Source organism: Protopterus annectens, chromosome 6.part0, assembly GCF_019279795.1.
Source record: "Protopterus annectens isolate FY-2018-M chromosome 6.part0, PAN1.0, whole genome shotgun sequence".
NCBI lineage: Eukaryota > Metazoa > Chordata > Ceratodontiformes > Protopteridae > Protopterus > Protopterus annectens.
In genome coordinates, this window is record NC_056737.1 from 234,532,662 (window position 1) to 234,544,382 (window position 11,721).

At 39.1% G+C, this 11,721-nt stretch overlaps 1 protein-coding gene across 2 annotated transcripts in view; it reads left to right on the top strand.

Annotated features, from left to right (window-relative positions):
* Window positions 1–11,721, top strand: part of ACP7 (acid phosphatase 7, tartrate resistant (putative)) — a 1,845,593-nt gene that overhangs the window by 340,300 nt on the left and 1,493,572 nt on the right. The gene's annotated exons all lie outside the window — the stretch shown is intronic.

The window sequence follows — 11,721 nt, forward strand, 5'->3', positions numbered from 1 at the left end:
GAGCACCCAGTTTCTGTGAGATTTTAGTGGATTTTCCAGATCCAAAACAAAGATTAGCTTCATTTCAGAACCTGAGGTGCTCAAGTAGTGACTTTGTTGCCCCTAGTCTCTTGGATGATGTCTGAACTCTCTCTACTAAGTCTTTTTATTACAGTGCAAAATGCAAGCAGTTCTCTGTTTGAGTTGCTAAGTGTTTTGTTATAGTTCAGGTTTTTAGTCTAAAACATTTCCTAGCTTGTATCAGACACCTGTCTGACCATCTGGCCATGGTCTTTGTTATTCTACCATTAAAGTGCATGTCAGAGCAATGTTGGCCTTTCATGATCTTCTGTAGAACAAGACCTTTGAGTCTCAGCATAGCCTGATTAATCAATCTTTACAGGATATTGCCCACTTTAGGCCACCTGTTAAGACCCTTTTGCCTATCTGAGGTGTTAGTTTCATGCTTGACCTGTTTCCCACGACAACATTTTAGCTGGTTGACTAAAGTACATGTCTCAGTCATCTCCTGTACTTGATAGATTTCTGAACTAGAGACACTGACATAATGAGCCGCCTTTGGTTTATCATAGTAACCTGTCCTTTAAGACCAACCTGTATTTTGTGTTGAAGGTGCGTTCTAAACTATCTGAACCACTACATCCATTAAACATTATTTCTGAGACACAGAACTGAAGGAATCTCATGTTATGTACAACAGATATTCACCAGCCACTGAAGTTCTACATATGCGGGTGCATGAGTTCAGGAAATCAGACTAGTTAATTTTTTTTTTTTTTTTTTTTTGGAGGGGGTGTTTGTTTGTAAAGCATACCCTTTATAAATAAATGAATGATATTCTACTTTGTGCTTTTTCATCAGTAAATGAACAAAACTAAGGGTATTGTGGTCAGAGGGTATTCCATCTAAGAACTTGCCACGCCTATTACATACATGCTTTTATGATATGCTGTGACTGACAAGTAGTAGTTTTTAAAGATTTAACACCTACCAAGTAATACATATTGGATATGTATTCTATGATCAGGGTATCCCCTAATTGTATGTTGCACCTGTCCACTTCTCTTCATTTTTAGTCCCACTGCTTACAGTTTCTAAATGCTGACTGACTTCAGATGAGCCATTAAAGCAAACAATTATAGTTGTGTCAATACTCAGCTTGTCACTTAGTCTTTGAGAGGGGCTTCCACATTGGGTAATTCTGTCCCAGCATTTGTTCCCCTTGTTAGTGATATGTTTCCCCACCATCTGTTAAATTATTACTTCATGCACTTCCACTTTTATCCTTTTTGTAAGTGAAAAAGTGTAAATACTTGGAATTTTGGGGAGACTAATGAAAAGAAAGCAAGAAAAAAATGAGTTTTTACTTGTTAACCAACAGCAAAGGGCCCTCTCAAAGTGCATAAATGGATGTAAGCAGTGAGGACTCGAGTGTAAGTAAGTTATAACAAACTATTCCTTGGAATCCCTTTTTACTTTTTTTTTTCTCTGTTTGCCTGACAGGTTTTTGATTCACCCATCCTTATGGCTAAACGTCATAGTGATAAGTGACAGCCAGCTAGAGATGGGCTTTCATCCATGTGGTATGGGTATTCTTGCCTAACCCCTTTCTATGATAAAAACACAGGCTTCTGTTACTAATGTATGTGTCTACAATGGTAGCTATTCTGCTGCATACTTAATACCATATATCCATGGATCTCTCGGCTGCCATGCAGAAATCTGTTTGACAGACAGTGCTTTGTCGTTTCCCTGGTATCTTCCATAGTGGTACATCACCCAGACTGCATCAGGTGTAAGTGACATGGACCACCCAATGGGCAAACTTACTGTGGCCATTCATTTCCATCTATTCCAGATGGCTCCATTAGCACTCAGATCACCATTTTGAACCTGTGCCATCTGCTTGCAGTCACTGCTCAGTACCTGGGTATCTCAGAGCTTGCAGACCTCTGAAAAACCTTAGTAAATAAATAATAAATAAATAAGATAAATCAAGTTTCTTAAGATAAATCAAGTTTCTTTTCATTTCCTGTTTATCTTCCATTGTATTATGATACAAAATGCCTACTGTATCTGTTTAGAAGTATAAGCCTTAGCACGTTGCAGTGATAGCTGCAACAGTCTTGTCCAATACATTTTGCCATAACTATCTGGACTTAAGTCTTTGAATATGAAATTAATCTTTAAAGACTTTTGGTTGGTATCGGATGTAAATACAGCTGTGATATTGTCTAAATATTTAAATCAACAACAGTTATTTATAGTTTCTGTTTATGAGGAGATTCTTAAGATATTCAGCTTTGTTCTGATGATGTAATGCAAGTTCTCAATATGTATTTATACTCTAAAGGTTTTATTCAATGTTGCAGTATTGTGCTTTGCTGTGAAGTCAGGATTTCCCTAAAACATTAAATCTACATTTTTATTCTGTGTAATCATTTTCATGTAATGCATAAATTGCTTAGTTGCAAGTGTTGTTTCAGAAATGATGGCTGGACCAAATGAAAAGGGGGTTTCATTATTAATTGACAAATTGATAAAACCTGTTCTGTTAATTTAGAATGTATGCTAAATGACACAGATTATTATATTTTTAATAAAAAAGGAAATAGGATGCCCTGTTGCAGACAGCTAAATAACATAATGTGCTTTTTATGATTCTACTGCCCGTTTTAACATGTTTTGATCCTCAGTTATTTGTTTTGCATATATTGTTGGGAGAACTAAAATTTGTGCCAAAAATCAGTATTTTAATAAACAATTTTTGTATTTTGCATGATGCTTTTGCTAGGAAATGTTCTTAAAAAAATTGGAGATGATTCACGAAAACTGGATTTTTAAACATAAAAGCAGTTTAGTGACTATTTTTTGTCTGGTTTGCTAAAGCCCAAGTACATCTGTATGGGGCATCTTTACTAAAGAATTTTGAACATAGGGAAGCATTTCTCAATGAGAAATATGCTTTTTGTTTACAGGTTCATTTTTGTATGTTTCTTGCTGCCAGAAAGATGCAAGTTATTCGTGCAAAAGCATTGTATAGACTGTAATCCAGATGCTGCAAAAAAGTCATCACCTATTTAAATCATGTTGATTTTATTAACTATTATGGCTGATTCATAAAAATGTATGCAGAACACTACATTATACTGTTGTACAAGAAGTACAGTAGTTTGTTCAGAAGTTCTTAAAGTATTTGACTTTTGACCAAAGAAATGTGTATCATGACATCCTGAATTCAGAACCACATGAAAGTCCATTGACTTCTGGGATTGTACAAGAATCATACGACTCTGTGAAGGCATTCATCCAAATAGAGGAATGGCACAACTGAGCCATTGTATGTGGAGGATATTTCACTGTTCTCTACTGCTGTGACCCCAGATTAGAATAATGAAAGAGGGACAGGGACAGAGCCCTTTGTATAGGTCCAGCGAGAGAATTCACTACAAACAAATCAGTGTCAAGTTTACAATGCAGTGCACTAAAGGTGATTTGCACCATTGCTGCATTTAACCGGTAGTCACTGTAGAGTGCAAGTCGATTGTTTTTAGGGATATATCAGTTTTGTTTACACCACACTGATGTGAAAATCAATGAAAGATTATAATACATGTACTGCAGAAGTCATGTTTTAAATCTTGTCAAACTTGAGAAGTCAGTTGAACCGGTCATGTTGTTTATTAAAGGTGTTTTATGTGGTATGATTGTTTTTATTTGCTTTAAACCCCAGACGACCTCTGAAGTTCTGTCCTCTGAGCCCATTTAGTCTGCTTGCACATGTGTTCAGGGAGAAGGTCAAGCTACTTATAAGAAATGCATTCCCTCCCAGCTGCATAAAGTTTTAAAATTATTTAATTTTTATGATTCAGATCTGCTTTGAGCATTTTGTTGTATAAATATGCATTTCTTTAAATGTAAAAACTCTAAATTTGTTGAAATTTTATGTCTTCAAAGAATATTGTTAGTTTCTTAAAAATATGCAAGTAATGTTGCTTCTACTTGGGGAAAAAAATGAAGTGACACTTCTGGTGCCAAATCTTGCTTCTGAACTGTTGTATACCATAGGACCAAACGTCTGTTGTCAAAAAAGCAAAATATGCTGCATATTTGAGGGCAAACTTTTGTAAAAACAGAAATCCCGTGTTCTAATATGACTGTCCTATACATGTTTATACTGTAATAAAACAGCGTTTACATAAAACTTCATTATAGTGTGAACTGTTGAAGACAACATGGTATGTATATCGTGGGTAGAAATTGCTGTCAGGATAGCTTAGAAGACAAGTGAAATGTAATGGTACTGCTACAAGACAAAACTAATTTATCTTAATTTTGAACTACCTATTTCACTTTCGTAGCTCTAAGGACTTGTGAACCTAGTTGAGAAAGTATTTAAAGTGTTGTCAGACTATTCTCTAGCCTTACATTTTACAAGAGCCTATACTTAACGTTATTAGTGAAGTTTGAAAGCTGTACCTTATAAAGAGTATCACAGAATTAATTAGCTTGTTTTTGTGTTGCTGAGTTGATAATATCAAATGAATATCATTATGTTAAAATGTAGGTCATGTCACGTGAGTCCTTGGTAGCATTACATTTCCCCACAGTTTAACATAACGCCCGCACTAATAACTCAGTCTGCTTCCCAGATAAACCACCACATTTCCAACTGAATCTCCTCTTTTCTCTGCAGCTCACTCACTAACCTCCATCTCAGTTTGGATATAAATGTGTGTGTGTGTGTAGATATACACACACACATATATATATATATATATATATATATATATATATATATATATATATATATACACACACATACACACACACACACACATATATATATATATATATATATATATATATATATATATATACACATACACACACACACATATACGTACATACATACACAAACACACACATATATGCATATGTTTGTAGTTTTCTGTTTAGTAACCATGAAAAACACATATTCATGCTGGTCAAATATTATGGCTGTTTCTAATATTAATGCTGTAAACTATTTCTCTGTTATATTTTGTATATGTTATAGCTGTTACTTTACAACATGTACCCTGGGATTCAATAAATTCTGTGCAAGAATGAAACTCTTGCACGGAATGGTTCATATCCGTATAGCACAGCAGCACACCTTGCATATTCATGAAGATGTGCTGCTGTCCTCCCTATGTGGACACGAACCGTAAATGAGTGCAGGGGGTGTGTCCAAGTAGTGCACGGACACTGAACATACCCCTTGCACTCAGAAAGTGCCGTACTGCACTTTTCTAAATCAAACTGGCATAATATTAGAGATTTACTCTAATATTATGCCAGTATTTCAGTGTCCACGGACACTGAAATTAAATAATGCTCATTTCAGTGTCCACAGACACTGAAATAAACATTAGCAACAAGAAAGCGATGCAGAAGGGTGTGTAACGGTTTCTGTGACATACCACCTGCATTGCCAAAGTGCCGTATGACACATCAGCAGCCTGCTAAAGCAGGAAATGTGTGCAAATGCACAAATAATGGGGGATAAATCCCTCAAAAGGGACACAAAACGGATATTGTGCACAAAACTTAGAAAATTGATAGAAAACAGGTCATGTATTAGCATGAATTGCTGAAGGGTAAGAAGTCTGAAAGCAAATGTATGCCAATATTCCCTTACAGCCATGCATGTTGACAAAGGCACAAATAATGGGGGGAATACATAAAAAAAATAGGAACACATCTGAAAAATTGCTCTCACACACTTAGTTGTTAGAAAACAGGATATGTATTAGCAGGAGTCCCTGAAGGATAGAAGCCTGAAAGCCAAATGAATGCCATTATTTCATGATTGCAGTCCTCAATGAGTTTTCAGAATACCACAATACTCACTTATGTAACATAATATAATAATAATAATAATATATACTTTTTTCCCCTTAGGCTAAGGAATGTTTAAGTGTAGCTAAGCAAGTGTGCACATTATGGCCCTCCACTTACCATAGCTTAAACATCCCGTAGGAGATAAATGCAAATATACAGGTGAAATTTCCAAGCTGAGATAGTGTAGTGGTTAAAGTCCTGGCTTTACATTCAGGCATTCATGGTTCCAGTACCAAGACAGGCAACTTAATTTTCTATGGGAAAGTAGCGTTGAAATTATTTTTGTAAACTTAAATTATGTAGCAACTGCTATTTTTCAACCAGGGTAGTGTAGCAGGTCCACAAGAGAATTGTCACTGTAGAAAAGATGTGAAACCCCCATATAAACACAAGTGCCCTATACAGTATAGTCACACAAGAATATAATTTAATGAAAGCACATAAGGGGATGTCATGGAAGGTAGGCATAGAATTATAATATGTCAGTAATAATGAGTCAATCCCACAATTCTGATACACTATAAAATGAAATTTGAGCAATGCTAAGTAGAGCTCAACAATGCTAAGCTGGTGTAAGCATTGCTTAAATGTAAATGCTAAGTAGCCCATCTAAGCAGATTTGTGCATTGGTAAGCAGTGCTCAACATCTATCCCTTTAAGCACTGCCACTCTTAGCTAAGTGTGTGTGCACGTCACTTAGCTTAGCATATTCAAAATGGTCCAATGATGGCAAAGGGTGGTAATTTGGCTCTATTTAAACCTCACAGGTGGGAATACAGCCATAACGAGTTGTAGCTCATCTTTACAGGCACTATGACTGGTGTAGGAGAGGGATCACACTTTCGGGAGCAATGCAGGGGCATTCAGGAGTCCAGGGTCATGGTTGGACTCCTAGTGAAAGACCATGAGGAGAGACTGCTGCAGGGCCAGTACCAGGTCTCCCAATACAAAGTGGAGGCCTGGAACCATCTCGCACATGATCTCACCACTGCTACTGGCATCCCTCGAACTGGTTAGCAGGTCTGGCACCATTTTTCTGACCTCAAGCATAGGAAGAGGAAGCTCTTGGACCAGTGGACCTAAGACGCTTGGGCACAGAATGTCCCAGACATGTAAAAGTATCAGTATCAACTAGTGTTTACCAAAGTCTAGCCTGCGTATGTGATTGATAGGTATGCATAAATGTTTCTTTATCTCCTGTACAGCTGCAGATGAGAGGGCTGCAAATATAGACCCCCATGCCAGCAGGTTCTTAAGGCTGCACTGGGAGGCTGGTGAGTACAAATCTAGCTTGCAGTATTCAGGGCAAATAAATAGAAATGAATAGAATGTCAACTGCTAGTAGGTTAAAATGTGTACTGTGTGTAATGAATAAATGATACGTTAACAGAGTAATGCTGATGTACAGGATATCGGTCAATAAAAGTGCCAGTACTCTTCAATAAAACTAAAAACCCCAGACTGTTGTGTTTACTTGGGTATGTGGTGATATGAATCTAAATGTGTACATGTTCTGCACAGCAAGTATGGCTCTGACAGCATGAATTAATTGAGGCTCATCTGACAAAGATTGAGGAGCTGTAAAACAGGAGATCAACTGTATGAAATGTTCCATGCACCAAGATCTGATCCCTGAATAGTAGTGTGTAAACTATTATACTGTATCCCCTACAGTAGTGCTTTGTGTTAACCATTCTTTCCAGATTGTAATATGTCAAAGTATTAATACACAGCACAACTGTCTGCCATGCATGAATGTCAGAATTACGAGGTCAGATTGTCCAACCAAGAGATTATTAGGCAGAAAACAGTCAAGCAAGAGACAGCAGATCCTCAATAGCTAATTGTGTTGAAACACAACTTTGTTGTACCTTTTTGCACAAACAGGTGCAGTTCGAATCCCAGGAGTGGTAGTAAGCTGTATGCATAATTTCACCCAAGAATATGTGAATATGTGTAGAAACAGTCAGGTAGTGTTAACAGAAATTTCCTCCACGGGTCTGCCAGGTAAAGAAATTTTCTACTAGCTGTAAGAAGGCTGTACTAATACACTGTGTACAACAATTCCACTGTCCAACCCCAAGGCTGCAAATAACAGCAAGATAAGTACATACACCAAGCGGTTTCTTCCGATAAATGTCCAAGTGACATGCTGTCATGGCTAGTGATCACTGCTGCCAACACACTGTCATGGCTAGTGGTCACCGCTGCCAATACCCTGGGTGACAGAAATACAGGCAGAGTATGGCAGTAGAGCACACACACACACAGAGCATGACTGCAAGGCACCCCTGTCAGTGTCACATATGTAACCTTGAATATGTGTAGAAACAGACGGGTAGTGTTAACAGATATTTCCTCCACAGGTCTGCCAGCTAAGGAAATGTATGTATTAGCTTTAAGAAGGCTTTAGTAATACAGTGTGTACAAACATTCCACTGCCCAACCCCAGGCCATAGGTAGATGTAAAGTGAGGTCATACCTGCAGAGTAATGAGTGGAGCAATGATCAGTACAGTTCTGAACAATCGAAGACTATACAATTGTTAATTGACATCTCCACCTCTCCCCAACCTATCTGCAGCAATAATTCATACACATAATCAACAAGTATGTTTTTCTCCAAAACTACTGTTGGGACATATCTCCTATTCTACAAATATTGAATCATTTGATTATTAATGTTCCCCATTTAAATACTTTCATTGGTGGCCTGTTGCTATCAATGTAACTTGCATGCCATTATGATCCTTACAGTTGTTCCATTTACGCATGTGTTCTGTTTACTATGCAACTGTTTCAAATCTGTTGATTTGAGTTAATTGGAACACCCATGACTGCTGTTAAAAATAATTTTGAAATGTTTTGCTCATGACTAACCAACATATTTTGTAAAACCTCAACACCATAGCATGTCTGGGAAGGCAGATTCCAGCGGGTACACCTGTCCCACCTCATCTGGCCATGGCACTGGGCCACAGTATGTCTGAGACCCAACCCAGGACCACCTCATCCACTGGTCCTCCACCACCTTCAGATGCAAACACTTCAGGGGATGGAGCACAGTCAGGGAACCGTCACATGTAGCCAGGTCCAGTGCTTGGTGCTTACTGCCATCCAAAAGGAGTTTGGTGGACAGCTGCACCAGATTGAGGGCCTCCTGGTGCATCTTGAGGGTCAGCTTGCCCCTCATGTCCAGTCCCCCAGCACAGCCACCTTTGGGGCCGTGAAAGTGCAGTGGTGACTGCCCATGGATGGGGACCTTAGTCCCACTGTATCCATTTGGAGGCTCATGGGCATCTGATTCCCAACCACCTCCCTACCCAAGGTGTTTACTCACCCACGTGTCATATACTGCCCCTGTCTGCTGTCTTGTCTGTCTTCCTACCCAATTTACCTCTCCAAATATACCTACTATCCTTCCCAACATCCCACTGTCACCTTAAAAAAAGGGCATATGTTTCCAAAAAAATATATATATATTACGCCCCATACATAGCTGTCTATTTTGCACACGTGTCCACTGGACACGTAATCTGGTCCAATTGGCATGACAACACATTACTGTTGTCCTCACTCCTCTCTCAGGGGTTTGAGTGTCCAAATTCACCTCCAAATTCTGTGTAAATTCACAGCTATTGCTGTAGAAGAAATGGACAGCTATGGACATTTCCTACACCCGTCCTGCACATCCTTAGCTACCATTCATACTGTACTTCCCTCTGTGTGTCCCTTTTTTCACCATTTTCCTATCACCCTCTTTTTTTCTTTTAAAGAAATTAGTGCAGGGTAAGCAGGAATAAGCGGCGCTAAGTGAAGCTAAAATGCATTTACTATAGCTTGTCATCGCTTAGCATCATGCAAACTCACTTAAAACTGCTTAAATGTGCCTTAATCACTTTTTATCCTTCAGACCTTGTTCTGCCCAGAAACAAAATAGTCAGCCCAGCCAAGTCTCGAACTTGGGATGCTGTGCTCTACAATCACAGCAACATATCACTACACCATATGAGCTGTGAGAATCAGTAATGCTTTAACAAACATATCATGCATTCTGGTCATTTAACATTCATGAAAAAAAAATCAGTCCCAAGTCTCAAACCATGACCTTGTACACTGCAATCAGAGCAATGTACCACTACACTGTCTGAGCTATTGGAATGAATGTTGCTTTTTCAAATATATTATGCAATGGAGGCATACAACATTAGGGAGAAAGCTCTGTGGAATAATTCATGTGTTGTATATCTGTTGAAGCATATGTATGAAAAAGCAGATACATAATATAGATATACATATATAAATATACAATGGAAGGAAATAAAATACATATATATATATATATATATATATATAGATAGATAGATAGATAGATATATAGATGATATATAGGTTCATAGGTAAGTACTAGGCGATCTGCCCGAGGACATCTATAAGCCTAGCCAGAATATGTTGGCTTTTGCTGCCCACTTAGAATAGCTCCTTGTGTCACTGTCCAGCAGAGCCATTAGTTCCTGTGCCTCTGTCCAGCAGAGCCACTGCAGTGATCCCTGGGGTAAATTTTCAGTTTCCCATCCACTCGTTAAGGATGATGTTCATCGTGTTTCACTGTTGCAGTCATTAGTCTTGGGTTATCCTGCTGGCAGGCTACCCGCAGTGGGCCTGAATTCCAAAGTCCTGGTCCGGCATCGGTTGCTGTCGCCTCTTCCCTGATGTCAGTGCACCATGGGTATAAAAGATGCAGCCAACGCCATTTTCTTCAGTCTTTCTTGCCATGCAGTGCCCAAAGCAGAAGTTCACAAGTGCCGGTCGGCCGTCTCCTGAGATTTTCAAATCCGAATTTCAGAACAAAAGTCTTCATTAAAGCTAAGTACCCCATTGGGGAAACTTTTTTCTTGCTCCAGACTGATGTCAGAAAAAGTTAACAATTGTATTTCTTGGGGAAGCAAATATCTCATAAGGATTTGCATACTTACTGTATTCCTTGCCTAGGCCCAGACTACGATGTTGCTAGCTGTCGGTTTTGTGCTAGATTTAACCAATGCACTATTAAGCGTCGGTTCGATTTTGCATTTCATTACTTTGGCTGAAGATTTAACTATATAATGCCATTGGAACAGCTGATGACCAGAGTTTACAAAAAACGCAAGGAAAAGGATAGGCATCCAAGGTCCAAAACCGATGACGAGACCTCCACTAGGCTAGTCGCCAGTTCTCAGTGAGGCTCTTTCGCAGCCCCTGACGTTCACTACCTCAGAGCCACAGGCCACTGCCGACTCCCATGTGGAGCCGACTGGGCCTCTGGATACTCAAGGTATTGGACACTTGGAAACCATTCCCTCAGATGGGTCCAGAGCCGCTGAGCAGGCATCGGCTTCCGAGGGTGTCTTCAGACCTACACAGTTATATGTTAAGCCAACTTCAGCTTCAAAGGCAAAGACAAAAGCAGTTCTAAAGACAAAGAAACAAGTACAGCATTCTCCTGCACAGACTTCCATGCCTAAAAAACAGATGCTCAAAATGGCCGAAGACCTGATTACTTTAATCAGGGGTTCCCATCCCCCTCCTGATAAGAGGCCTAGGCAAGAGACAGAATATGATTCTTCTGATCAGGTTTCAATTTCCTCTGCTTCCTCTTCTGAACAGGGATACACTATTCCTCCCTACGAGGATTCTGATGCTGAAGAATCCATTCCTTCAGCCTCTCTTCCTGAGGATTATTCTTTTGGGGAAACCCAGCATACTATGAGGGAGCATTTTCACTGGGAGAGCCACGATTACTCAGAATCTAAGAAAATGCTCAGAGACTTTCTTTTACTACCTCAGCACAGACCTC